We start from the raw sequence: 13,962 nt of genomic DNA on the forward strand, positions 1-13,962 counted from the left end.
TGTGTGTGTCATGGTGAAAACGTGTTATAAGGAATAAAATACCCTCTGGTGCACATTGAACGGATATTGCATGTCACTTCGGAGTTCCATATCCACAGAAAAGGACTTGGTCTTCGGCCTTATTCATCTGCATGATCACAGAACTCCTCAGTGACTTATAATATCTTTCTAATGCATGGTTAGGCACACTTTATCACAAATATAATGTTATTCAAAGCTGTTTCTCTGTTGATCTGTAATTGAGGTGTTAAAGGTTATAATTATACCAGCAAACTCTAGTGAATGTGACAGTCTTCACATTACCATGATCTCTCACCTTCACAAAACTGCATCTTAGAATAAAATTAGCTACAAAAAAGATTTTGAAGAAACACCCTTATTCTGTCACAGGCAGCAGCATGTTTTGTGGGGTTTTTCTAGGAGTGGATGTACTCACCTCTGATGTCCCCTTCTTTGACTCAGGTCAGGTTCAGCGGTGGCCACCCCAAATCTCAAGGGGAGGGGCTAGAGCGAGAGGTGGGGATAACAAATTAAAATAAATGTATCTAACCGCTACCTCCTGCCGCCCGCTCCTCTTCCCTCCATGTGGTTCCCCAGCATTCACTAGGACACCAGCGCAGGCTCCGTAGCAATCCTGGTGCTGCTTTCATGCTAAACATAGCATGGAAGGAGCGTCAGGATTGGTCTGTGCAGTTTCTCCAGCCCAGCTGTTCAACACAGACGAGATGGAGAAACCTAAGTGTGTATGTGTGTTTGGCCGGCATGAGACGGCCGGCCAAACACACATGCGCACTTAGGTGCACTCTCTCATCCTCCCTCCCACCTCCCGTGGCTCTGTCCCACCTGTACTACTGGCTAAGCCAGCAAATGAAAAAACAATAGTGCCTATGATAATGTCAGTCAAACAACCCAGGTCTGTACATAGCAGGAAAAGTAAACGTGTTTAGGCGTGTTTATATGACAATATATATTTTCATGAATATAGTATTGAGAATTCAGTGCATAAAAACCTTATTCACTGAAAAACAAGGTACAGTTAGTATTTGCCTCTCATTTTTAGGGTCGAGCCTGCGTCACATGCACTTGCGCATGCGCTTCGCTTGCGAGACACTTTAGGAGTTAGAAAAGGGCTCAGAGCCCCGTTCACGTCACGTCAGTTGTCTTTCTTTGGTTCGTGGGCTTGCCTGTTAAAATCTGCTTGCTTTTATTAGCGGAAAGCACGCATACGTCATGCCTTTTCCGGTGGTTAGCCCTCCTCGAGCGCAGCGACCAAGTACTGAAAACATGCGAGGCTCGCTGTTTCCCATCAGGTTTGTGGACTACTTTTTATCTTTTGTTCGCAGTGTGATCTCACTTGGCAGAAGTCGAGCGCTTTGCATAAGGTCAACCCTGTTACATAGTTAATTGCACTTTTGCCGGTGCACTTTTGCCAATAGGTTTCATTACGAGTGAACTGTAGCAGCATGATCGTGCTGTTTTTTTTTTTCAATGTGGAAAGAAAAATCCGGTTGGGAGTTTACAACTGCTAATAGCTGTAACTCGGAGAAATGCGAGACCCTAGTGCATTGCAAATGCTTGTTAGAGACTTTCCCCACTTATGCATGAAAGAAGCCCCTTTTCAGGTTCTAGGCCTTAGCATTAGTCTCATTTGGCACAATGACTGACCTTCACAAACCTCTGCAAACTGAACCCTGCACTTCGCCGAGAGTTTGCAAGCAAGGAAAACCTTCTAAAAAGCTTTGCAGTGATAAAATATTGCTGTGCAATGCATACAAATAAACGTTGTTCATGGAAAATTAATAAAAACCTTTAAGAATATTAGCTTCATACCAACAATTTAATTTTTGCATCAAAGTGAGGTGAACAAATCACCATCGTGACATGTGATTTCTGAAAACAAAGTTGATAATTACACTCTCCAGCACTTTTCTCCCTTTATTTGTTACTGATACTTAAGCTGACAATAGGCTATTGACATAAACACACTAGGACCTAGAAACTAGACCCATCAGTGCAGCAGTACAAATGCAACCCATTCACTAATGCGTTCTAATCGCTTCTTTCTAGTGCACTCTTTTGTGTTGCATCCTTTCTGCTGGCCTAAAAGACTGCTCTCTCTTAATGAAGGTTCGTGTGTAGCACACACGGCAAACAGGAATGCCTCTTTAAACTCCCAGTAAGATACAGGATCTGAGGCAGAGGACGACAAATGGATTTTGTCCATGTTAAAACATTTAGCTGAACTCGGAAAGCATGGATTCAAAGCACATTTCTTGATCCTTTTTTATTATACTTACAAACTCGATTACATTATTCCCACTGCTCCGCATTGCTCATACGTGAAAGATCGAAAGGATGCACAAACTACCCGGTGTTTAAATAGCAAACTGTGCATTTCAAGTAAATCTGCATTTTTTTTTCAGCATGTAAAGACTGGGGCAGAATAGATATGTATGTTTGTTTTCGTCCACAGAAAAAATATTATTTCGTCATATATATTACCTAAATCCATGACTGTTATTTCGAGTTACCTCTTTTATAAAATAAACAATACTAATAGTGTGGGCAAATGAAAAAGCTGAGCATTTCTTTTCCTACACTGCGAGGCAAAGATGATATTGTGTCAGAGTTCCCCTTTACTGTGATACAATGTTAAAATATTGTTTACTTGTTTGCTAAGTGAAACGTGCATTCTTAATGTCTACCATGTCTTTCACTCACTGGTAATAAATACCCTAACATTTAAAAAAAAAAACATGATCCTGATCCTCACCTGAATGTGAGAAAACTCCTACACTGAGAAACAACGCCTAAACAAGAGGGGAGTTTAGTTAATTCAGTAGATTATCTATTCAGACTCAAATTTACCTCTTAAATATTTAACACCTGTGTAACTAATGAAATAGTGGCCGCATCTGCTTATAGCCGGTAAAACTGCAAGGTACTGAAAGTACCCTCTGCCCTATTGTTAGGCTCCCCGGCATTGATCCCTGCTTTTAACATCATAATGAAGGATCCTCTTTAGTGGATTATCTTGAGAAGGATTAACTCCCTCGAGGCTTGTTGGGAGCTATGGTGTTTTGCGCACTAAATACACACCAATTGCCTGCTGAACTTTCCATCCTATTTTGAAAACTTCCCAGCAGGAACCCGAATTCTTATCCATAGAGCTAGACGCTCTCAGTAGCAGGGTTTGGATTTGGGGCGCAGGTGCATCAAATGCACACTATATCCAAATGGTTTCATTGCTTGAGCGAGACATGCACGATGGGAAGACTTAATTAAACTTTGCTGCAACCATTGGGTGCCTCAAGCGCCGTAACTGTCTTCCAACCACACGAGTACAAATTGGGATCCTAAACAGTGCTGCTCAGTTTTAAGAGAAGCTCTATGACTGCTGAACCTAGGGTTTCATGAGACACTCCTCCCAGCATGCAACATGTTTGGTGCAAAAATAATTAGGTGAAAGTTTCTTTTGTATATTATAATCAAGTACTATTCGTCTTTCCCTCATCAGTCATGCGTTTTGGCTGCTCCTGTTTCAAATTTAACTATCAGAGATCGGATTTAACCTTGGCCATTGTTTATCACTGTGTTAATATATTTCTGAGACATGCACAAGAAGCTGAATTATTCAGATTTTTTTTCTGAGTGTTGCCATGTACTACTGGACTGCTCACTACTGTAATATAGTTGTTTTGGCCATTAAGATTCTCCATAGTTGTGCTACTTCCATCAGTCATGTCAATTGCATACAAAACGTGTGTAATAGAAGTAGTCGCGTTCACTCCTCATAGATGAACACTTGTAGACCACCAAACGGATCATTGAGGAATGAAGAGAAATAAAATGAAGAATTTTAGGGTCAGTCTTACGAGTCTCCTGCTCTTCTATTTTAACTGAGTCAGAGAGAGTGTAGCAGAAAATACACATTTTAAAGCCAGAGAATATATTTTTCCGAATCTGCCTAACCACACAGCATTAATCATTTCAGTCAGGCACGGGTGGCTCCAGATATATCCACCTCGTCAGAGCCAGTGCTTTACAAGATGGGGGGGGGGGGTAGCTTGTGCAGGAGCCCAGCACTATTCTCCTGCTTAACTCCTTCCTGTCTAGGGACTATATATTATTAATATGCTGCAGTGGGATGTAATAAAAGCCATTGTGTGTCTGAATGAAAGAAGATAGTGTACACTCACAGGACCTACAAATGTCAGACGGACAGCATAGGACCATTAAGAACTCCGCAGCTAGACTAAAGCTCAACCTCGCAGACAGAACTTACGTCACACCACACCATAGGAAGCTATACTGGCTTCCGAGACACAAATGTGTTCCATTCAAACTCCTCACACATACATTGAAGGCACTACACAACTCAGGCCCCACCTACCTGAACAGTCGCATCTCCTTCCATCAACCACCCAGATACCTCCACTCAGCAGAACACCTACTTGCACACATCCCATGCATACACAGAACCAAATCAGGAGGACCCACATTCTCCTACATCATTCCTAATGCATGGAACAACTCCCAACTCCACATCAGAGCCCCTCCACCTGCCTTCTTGAATTCTGCAAGAAGTTAAACACCTCGTTTTTCAATTCCATCCTACCATAGGCAGGACTAGGCACACACACTTATTCATCACCAGGATACCTTCATGTGTGATAGTCCACTTAACAAAATAAAGTAACATAGGCATAGTATAGCTGCTGACAAACAGGTGTGGAATGGTGTGTGTACTGCATGAGTCTGTACAAATGTAGCAGTATTTTGTGCTCAGCTTCCTCCTTCTCACGCTCTTCTTTTCTTTATTGGAGCCATGTCTGCAACATTCACACCATCAGCAGAGCAGTGGCCCATGCCATGAGCCAGTGCTGCACTTCAGTTTGTTCAAGATTGTAAATCAGACAACATTGTTATTCAGGTCATAATTGTGTGCACTGCTCAGCAGCTCCCAGTCAGAGCTGGTGGCAGTAGTGAACCACACACCACTTAGCAACCAGAGATTCTGCAATAACTTTATATGTACATGCACACCCCAGAGAGCTCAGGTAGTTCAATTACATGTATCTTGTTCACAGATGATACTATTCAGCATCTGGTTTGGCTACTTGTTTTGTGTGGCAAGGTCTGAGTTTCACACCTGTGCTGTCTCTAGACCCCCCCCTTAATCAGTAATGTGCAGCAGTTATAGTGACAGCATGCCTCCACCTCACCATTTCCATAGGCCAGAGTGAGGCCACAGAGAAGGGTCCTCATTCGAATAGGATTAATGTTGTATAGTTGTTATATGAATATAATTTCAAAACTAATTATTTTCCATTAAGACTAAAGTTGGATGTTTGTGTGGAGGGATATAATTGAAGTCGATTTCTGGAGTCATTGATTGCTGAATGAGTGGTTCCACTGAATTCATTGAAAGACATTTGCCTTCTAGAGATATTTGATAATTTCAAATCGGATGAGTTAAGAGGTATTCACATATTAATGTACATGCATGAAAAACCAATTGTGTAGCATTCCCTAGGAGACACCTGTCCCACGCAGTAGGGTTGCTAAATAATCAGCCCTGAGTGTGTAAAATATTGAGTTTGAGTGTGGGATGTTGTCCTCTGGAAGATGAGAGCGAACAGTAGAGAGAACTCTCTATGAAGGTAGACAATCTGAGTTTCAGATGAGGTAACTGGCTGGGGGGTGGATGTTTATCTTAGCATTATTAAGGATGAATCAGACGTTCAAGGGCTAGGGATAGAATCTGTGTCTGACCTCTATTTATTGACTTAATTTTACTCCATTTACTCCATTACTACTTTTAACTCCATTCATCCCATTAAAGCAGTCACACTACATTGACCAATTCATTAAATCAGACACCACAATAATTGACTAAAATCACCATCTAAGTATATGTTTATTACAAATTACCTGCCAGGCACAGTGTTCTCATTAATGATTTGATTTCAGATGTTGCAGTGATGTTATCAATGATGTCATGAAACATGTAATGAGTGATGCAAGGTAATTAGCAGTGCAAGGCGAGGACGAGGGTTATAGTTACTTTAGGGCATGAGTTATAGTTACTTGGGATAACTTTAGATAACTATAACTGGTGAATTTCGTGGTTGTGTTAGTTTAGAACAGTATGTGTTGACTGATGTTTTCACATAACTTAAATGACCCTTTAATCATTGTTTTCTTCAGTGAAATTCTAAGGTTTTTTAAAGGTAAAATAAGATATTTTTACAATTCCTAACTATAGTGTCACTTTAAGCATTGCATTTTTCAATAAAGTTCTATTTTTAAAAAAACATGAAGTAAGATGTCCATCAACATGTGTGCTGGTGGTTTGGGTGTAGGGCCCAGCCACAGGTCAGGGCCAAGGCTAAACCCTACATGGATGTCCAACCCCTGCGGTGCACAACCCATAGAAAGTCATCATCAAGCATCAAAAAATATAGTTTTTAAAAAGCTCATGTAGGGCATTTGGGGGCGTTCTGCAGCTGAAGTAGTGAATGTGAAATGAGTGGCTATTCTGCCCATTTCATGATTAATGCTTATTATTTCACTTTTTTTAAATGTGGGAATGGAGGCATGGGCCTGCCTCCCTGAGCCTTTTCAAGGCCTAGAGACCACTCACCTGGGGACCAAACATTTTTTATTTGGGGAGAGGGTGGGCTCCCCCTCCATGAGCCATTCAGTGGCCCTTGCAACCCCACCCTCCCAGGGTCCAATGGTAAAAATGCCCTGCGAACCCCATACCCCTCGACACTGCTGTTCCCAGCCTGCAAGAGCGCAGGCAAGGATAACTACAACTTCCAGGCAGGGAACCCAGGTTAGCTCTCACCTGGCCGGAGCACATAAAAGCTGCTTCTGCTAGGTGAGAGCAAGGAAATGCAGCCAGCTCCAGCCGCACCAGGGATGAGTGCAGGCAGGGGAGCCTGCAGGGACAGTGGCCCTGGCCCTTGGCCCCGAGGCCTACATTTGCTGTTGCTGTCCCGAGTGGGACCGGGAAACCCATGCCATTTTCATTGAGGAAGAGAAGAATGGTTCCTGGGGCCTTCTGACGGCTTAGGGAGGAGGACCACACAGTACCTCCATATAAATAACTATACTTGCCCCGGGAATGGGGTACCAGGCACCTAAAAATGGCTTGTTTGACAAATCTTCACTAAACTTTCCAAAAAAAGTCTCATCAAATAAGCTCCTTCCTGGAAAGTTTCGGGGTGATCCATCAACCGGGGTTCCAGAAAAAGAGGCCCAAAAATGTGTTTTCCCCATTTATTTTTCCTTAGGAAAATTAAACAGATATATCACAAATACTGCTGAACCGAAGTACACCAAATTTGGCAGAAAGCTAGATCTTGGTTCAGGAAATGTGCTTTTTTGATTTGCTGTAAAACTGTTCAGTCGTTTTGTGGAAATAAGGCTAAAAAACCAAGTCTATTTCACACAGCAGAGGATCTTCGCAGCCAGCAGATCTTAAGATAAGATCTGATTGACTGCCACCATTTCAAAAAGCAGCCAGTCTAGCACTCTGTGACTAAGTCCCCAGGTCCTTGAAATAAGTTCTGAAAAACATATAAGGGAGCAGGGTAGGGATACCCCATCCACCTAAGTCTGGTGTCAGGCTGGGCAAAAGCAAATATGTAAAAAGAATTACTGCAATCCACAGTGGTCCTCAAAATCAACTGTAATATTTTTTTTAAAGTGCTGGCTCATGCTTTAAAAAAAACAACAACCGGTGGGCCAGGGCCTGGGGGAGGGGGCTGCACAATGTTTTATTCTGCCCATGCCTTTATGAGGCCCAGGGACCCCATCTCTCAGGGCCATTTTCAGAGTTAGGAGAAAGTGGTGTACACCCTCCCGAGACTCATGACCCCATGGATGCCATCTCCAGGGACTGTTTTCATACTTAGGGCAGGGGGTGTGCAGCCCTCTTCTCTCTGAGCCACAGTAGGGCCAATTGGATCACATCTCCTAGGGCCATTGTTTTTTTATTTTCTTTTTTTTACAAAGGAGGCCTTGAGCTCCCCTTCCTGAGCCTAGATAGGCCCGGGGATCTCTTCCATCGGGTCCAGATTCAAGCAGTGTCCGGGGTGCCCCATCCTCCGGCGCACTGCTCTTTTCTTCCCAGGAGAAAATGGGCATACCCTGCCCGCACTTTCACAGACAAAAATCACAACTTTTCTCCTGCCGAGGCAAAAGCAGTGAAAATTGCTGCGCCTGCCTGGGTGGGAGCAAAGTGAGTGAGCTGACTCCCACCACATCCACTTTGTGTGCCGGCTGAGGAGCCGGCAATGATCACGGGAGCTTTGAGGGTTCCAAACTATTTTGGGAAATGTAGGTGCCCTGGGTGGGCATCGGCACACCCAGTTTACAAAAGAAAATGCAAATTAGGATAATAAATGGGCAGCGGGAGTTGCACATTTACTATTTACTGCTCCGTTGATGGAGCACCGCATCCCTGCATCAACAACTAATAATAGGATTGAGGGGAATGAGAACTCCTCCCAAGTCTGCAGAGGCTGTGGGGACCTCATCCGCTGGACCAAACAACTAATAATAGGAAAGGGGGGTGCTGTCCCTATCCCTGAGCCATGTTAGGCCCCAGGGTCCCCATCTCCTGGGGCCAAATGCAATAAAAATGGGGAGAGGGCCGCATGGCATCCCCTCCCTGAGCCTTAATTGGCCCTGGGGACCCCATCCAAATGTATTTATTTTAGGGGAGGGCGTATGTGGCCCCACTTCCTGACCCCAAATGGGCCCGAAGACCCCATCCCCGGGGCCAACCACTAATAATAGGGCAGGTAGGTGTTTGGTCCCTATCCCCAGATCTTAAGAGGCCCTCAGGACCCCTTTCCCAGGACCAACTCACTAATATTAGGGGAGGTAAGTGGCCCCCATCCCTGAGCCTTATTAGGCCTCGAGGACAACATCTCCTGGGGTCAAATGTCATAAAAATGGGGGGAGCATGAGACCTTCCTTCCCCAACCTTATTAGGCGTTTGGGACTCCTTTCCCTTTGGTCAACTTGCATTATTAATGGGAGGACTTGTGTGCTCCCCCCGCTCTGGGCCTTCTTGCGTCCCAGAGACCCAATATCAGAAGTGGGTGCCCAGATGCACACGCCGGAGAGTCACAGACCACTAGTTTTGAGCCATGGTGGGAGGCCCAGAGACCCACCATCCCAGGTGGCTGCTGCATGGTGCAAGCATTGCTCCTGCCCGAAGGGAGTAGGTATTTATGTTTGCTTCTTCCGGGTGGGAGCAATAACTGTTTCCCTGCCCACACAGTTTTTGTAAATCTGTTCAGTAGTTTTTCAGAAATTAAGATTCAAAATGTATAGTTATATTGACAGTTGACATCACAAGACTCCTGCAAGTGCTTTTTTTCCTGGTTGGTCACCTTACTTCAGCAGGACTGTGAGTTACCTAATTGGCGGTCTCACTCAGCATGAAAGAAAATGTTGCACCTGCCATTACGAGACAAAGGGTCTTTGTCCTCATGCCCTAAAAGTGTGACAAAAAAATAAGCTAGTAGAGGGAAGATTAGGGGTACCCTAATTCTTTGGCCCCAAACTAAAGATAATTTAAAAAATGTCTTAGTCACAATCCTGAAGAAATCCTGCGGGACCTACCATGCACTCTTCCCCCTAGCTCCTGTGTGACTACTGTAGGACCAAAGCAACATTAAAAAATGAGGGGTTGGAAACTGTTGATGGATGTGCAAGACGAGAGGTTGTCCACAAACATATAATAAGATATTATTTCACGTTAAAAAAAACATAGAAATTCACGGAATAAACAAAGGCTAAAGTGTAGTTATATATGAGAATGGTAGAAATGTTTTAAGTTGCACTACTGTTTAAAAACTAACTGACATAAGTATACTTTGCACCACTGTGATAGACTGCGTATGACCTCGCCTCTTACATTATTATGACATCTGAACTCTATGGCTCTGTAAGTTATACATATGTCAGTTACATGTACATATCCCTGCGGGCATTCAAATCTTGTAAACATATGTATGAATAACAATTATTCAAACATTTTCATTAAAGTAAGAAACAATCCGTTCTTCTGCAGAATATAGAATTCCTCAAAATATCCTAGAACTTTTTCAATTAAACTTGTTTATGAATGGTACAGAATTTAGTTGTTCATTCTGTCGACCATATACTGCCTCTAGCAGTGCTCCCCTAACTTTTTGAACAACAAACTTTTGCAACCTACCTAGCTTTAATGGACATGAGGAGGCCAATTTCTTAAATGTAACTAAAGTATAATGTGGTAGCACACTGTCATTTCCAGATAGCACATTTTCCATTGAAACCCCACTACATTTGCACAGGTATACAGTTTTACTGATAAATTTATATTGCACACAAATTATAATGTGTGGAAATCAGCCGACAGTGAATATTTATCATTTGTGCTTCACAATGTAAAGTGTCTTGATTTGTAGTGATCCTACTCAAATCTTTGGTCCCATCACACTTCAGAATTACAAATAAATGTGCTTCACTTTTGCTTTCCTAACTGCTGAATGTGTATACTTCATTTACAGGTGATAGCGCGCCTGGTCCTTAATAAGTAAACTTACAAGGGGACGCGCATAGGTCGATTAACCTTTTGATTCACATGGAGTATCCTAGCTATGATGTGACCAATGTTTCCCAATAATCAATACACAAAATTCAATAACCATTAGACAATTCATTAATCAATAATCAATGATCATTACACCATGACCTTTCAGTTATGAATAACCATAACTTATTTTACGTTTTGGGTATTTTATTTCCCTATTAGTTACAATACCAAGTCATGAGATTAGTTCAAACTTAATTCAATTCAAATAAAACCTGCATTAATTCATTAGAAGGTGCCAAAAACACAACCTAATCAAAACTTGCATCAGAGTACGTTCTAAAGCATTTGCATAGATCAACAGATGAATCAAAAGTAATATGTCAAATTTCGTCATGGAGTTCAGCAATTTAGTCCGTCAATCCATGTGTCTCTATAACCTGTCAACCGTCATGGAAGAAAAACCCTCACCTAATCCAGATTGGCATCAGCATGTGGGGCTTCATGCAAAACACTTTTAGAACAAGAATTTAGAAAATATCTAACTAAGAAAAGTACTAAGCAGCGCAGTTGGTACCTAGAAGAAAAGGCACAACATATAATTCAGTCACATTATCATGTCTACCTTTCCTCAGTAAGGATCAGCAACAGAGTCAGTCTTCGTCTTCAGGTCATCAGTTGACCAGCATCACATCAGGCTCTCAGTCAGAGAGTATGAGCCCAATGATAGAATCTCAAATCGCATCAATCTCAGAGTAAAGTCTGCTACCCTAACATCTGCTCACATCTGCTGCTGCTGTCTCCCCTCTGTCACGTTGTTATATTGAAGTTACCCAAACTATCCCCCAATTCCTAATTGGTCAATTAATCACCAGTCATGACTCTACCCAATAGTTGTGTTGTTCTAAATCTATGTATTCTAATATTTCACAGTTCACATGTCGTTGATTGGTCTGCTTTACGATGTCCTCATCATCCTGCTCGTCAGGTATCGAAAAAGTTGCATCTTCTTGCGCTTTACACATCAATCATTACATTTCTAGTTCTATCATCTCCTGTCCATCGGTTCACATAGAACTTTAGCTATGCAAATTTTATTGAACAATGAGCAGTTCACAGTCAGTTCATTTGTTCAGCATTTTCCATTAGACGTTATGAAATTCAGCTTTCTGCATGAGGCCTGGTAAAACTAAGCCAAGACATTTGCTAAGTTAAGGCCTACAATTATTGTAAGACATAGGTTATAACTCTTAATATGACACATTACTACATCATTTTAATACGTTTTCAATATATTCATGTATGTTAATCACTTATTTAGTACATTTCGTGGAATCTGGTGGACATTCTCCGAGGTCACAATTTCAAACGTGCACATTATTTTTCTACATTAATCATTTTCTACCAATTTTATCATTCAAAATACATAAAAATTCATTAATAATTTCTAATTAAGACATTTGCATTAACACAGGTATTTGCACGTTGTTTTGTATTACAAAAAATGATAAACACAGACTTTAAGGACATCTTTATTGCTTGAACTTTAACCACCCACTTTGGCTTGTGTTTGGGAAACAATGGCCTAAAGTAACCGCTGATGTAATGTAGATCTAAAAATAGCAATCAGAAAACATTTGAGATTACTTTAACGTATGAAAATAGATTCTAATTGAAGTCTTTATTGACAATGTTATGAGATTCACTACATGTTTGAGTTCTGGTTCCTCTCATTTCATGTGAAGCACTGAGGTTCCTAATTTGCCAAATCGTTAAATCATGGATGAGAAAATGAAGGCCAAACAAGGACAACTTTACTTCAAAACTTTCACGAATTTGACACCATGAGTACAGTTTTTGTATGATAAAGCTGAGCGGAGAAATTCCTACTTCTGGTTAAGCTTCTAAACATCATCCACACTGTTTCCTTTACATAACAAATAGCCAAAGAGGCCCCCCTGATGGATCTCTTCAGGAATGCTTCAAGGTAATTCAGAATAATTGTGGTCCTTGACTGCATTGTGCAACGAATTCCCTCAATGGTTTTAAAGAACTCGCATCTTGGCACTTATTTCAGTTTATGTGATATTTTTAATACCATTGTACAACCCTTTTTGTCATATGAAGTTGTTTTGTGGGTCAAATGGCTGTCTCTTTACAGTTACAGGGACATCTTTTTCTTCCATCATCAAATAACATGGAACATCTGTAATTTTAATGCACTCTTCTTGACACCTAACACTGGAGGTGTGGCTGTTACCTGTTGTGCACTTATTTATCTACCATATTATTTCTACTGTGCATGTCATGTTGGAGCCAGGCTTTTAGATTGTGCTTGTAGGGGCGGTAGGTTACAGCTATCCTCTGACTGTAACCCAACATGCAAGAAGGTGGACTGTCAGTGTATACACGTTTTGAAAAAGCAGGATTTCTTCATTCTAGTGAATATAAAACGTGACGTATCTTTGCAAAATTAGTAAAATTCATAAATTATTCGCCATTTGCCGTTTTTCTCTAAACGTGAATGAGAAAATGTTTGTGTCTGTTGTGATATAATTAACATTGTAAATATGGGTGCAGGAGTGTTTAAAATGCATTTAATATGAGTGTGTCTGGTTTTACAGAGAAGCACCTTCTGCTACATACATTCAAGTTCCTCTACTCACTTATATCACACGTTCCCACTTTTGCACAGCTTTTAGTGCTATGGAAGAGTTTGTTATTTTTGTGCCCGCCTCCCCTTGCATTGATCGAGCCGCAAATGCAGCATCTTGATAAACCTAACACATTTCAGAAGGAATCCTCCTTTCTGAACCTGACAGGGTGCTTGGAAAGGGCCTGGAAGACAAATAAGTAGCTTTTTGGTAGCGGAGATTTCGACTGAGGGGATCCAGGTGCAAAGGGATCCTTTGTGAGTGCGAAGAAATAGCCCCTTATTCTTTTTGGTAATAATAATTGTATTTGAGACTTTGATTTAATTGTAAATAATCCCCCACATTCTTTCACCGTAAACTCTTTAAAGAGTCATGAATTTTATTCATACTCACTCACTCTTTGAGAGTCTTTTGTTTATTTGCTGTTTGGTTCTTTGTGAATTGACACTCCCAGAAGAAAATCCTTCTCTCTGCTTAAGGAATTAGTACAGAGACAAAGGCAGAGATTTCTATAAGCCGGGTTTTGTGCTAAGGGGAATGTTTGACATTTCTGTGGAGAGGTGTTTAGTTTGGATTCATTAGGTCTTAGGGGTTCTTTTCTCCCCTTTGCTCTTTCAGTTTCTGCCACTGTGTTTTTCTGTGTGTTGTAGACTGAAAAGAACTTACCAGTGTTGGTAATTGGGTTTGCTACGTCTGAATAGCAAAAAA

The sequence above is a fragment of the Pleurodeles waltl genome, chromosome 3_1 (genome assembly GCF_031143425.1).
Source record: "Pleurodeles waltl isolate 20211129_DDA chromosome 3_1, aPleWal1.hap1.20221129, whole genome shotgun sequence".
NCBI lineage: Eukaryota > Metazoa > Chordata > Amphibia > Caudata > Salamandridae > Pleurodeles > Pleurodeles waltl.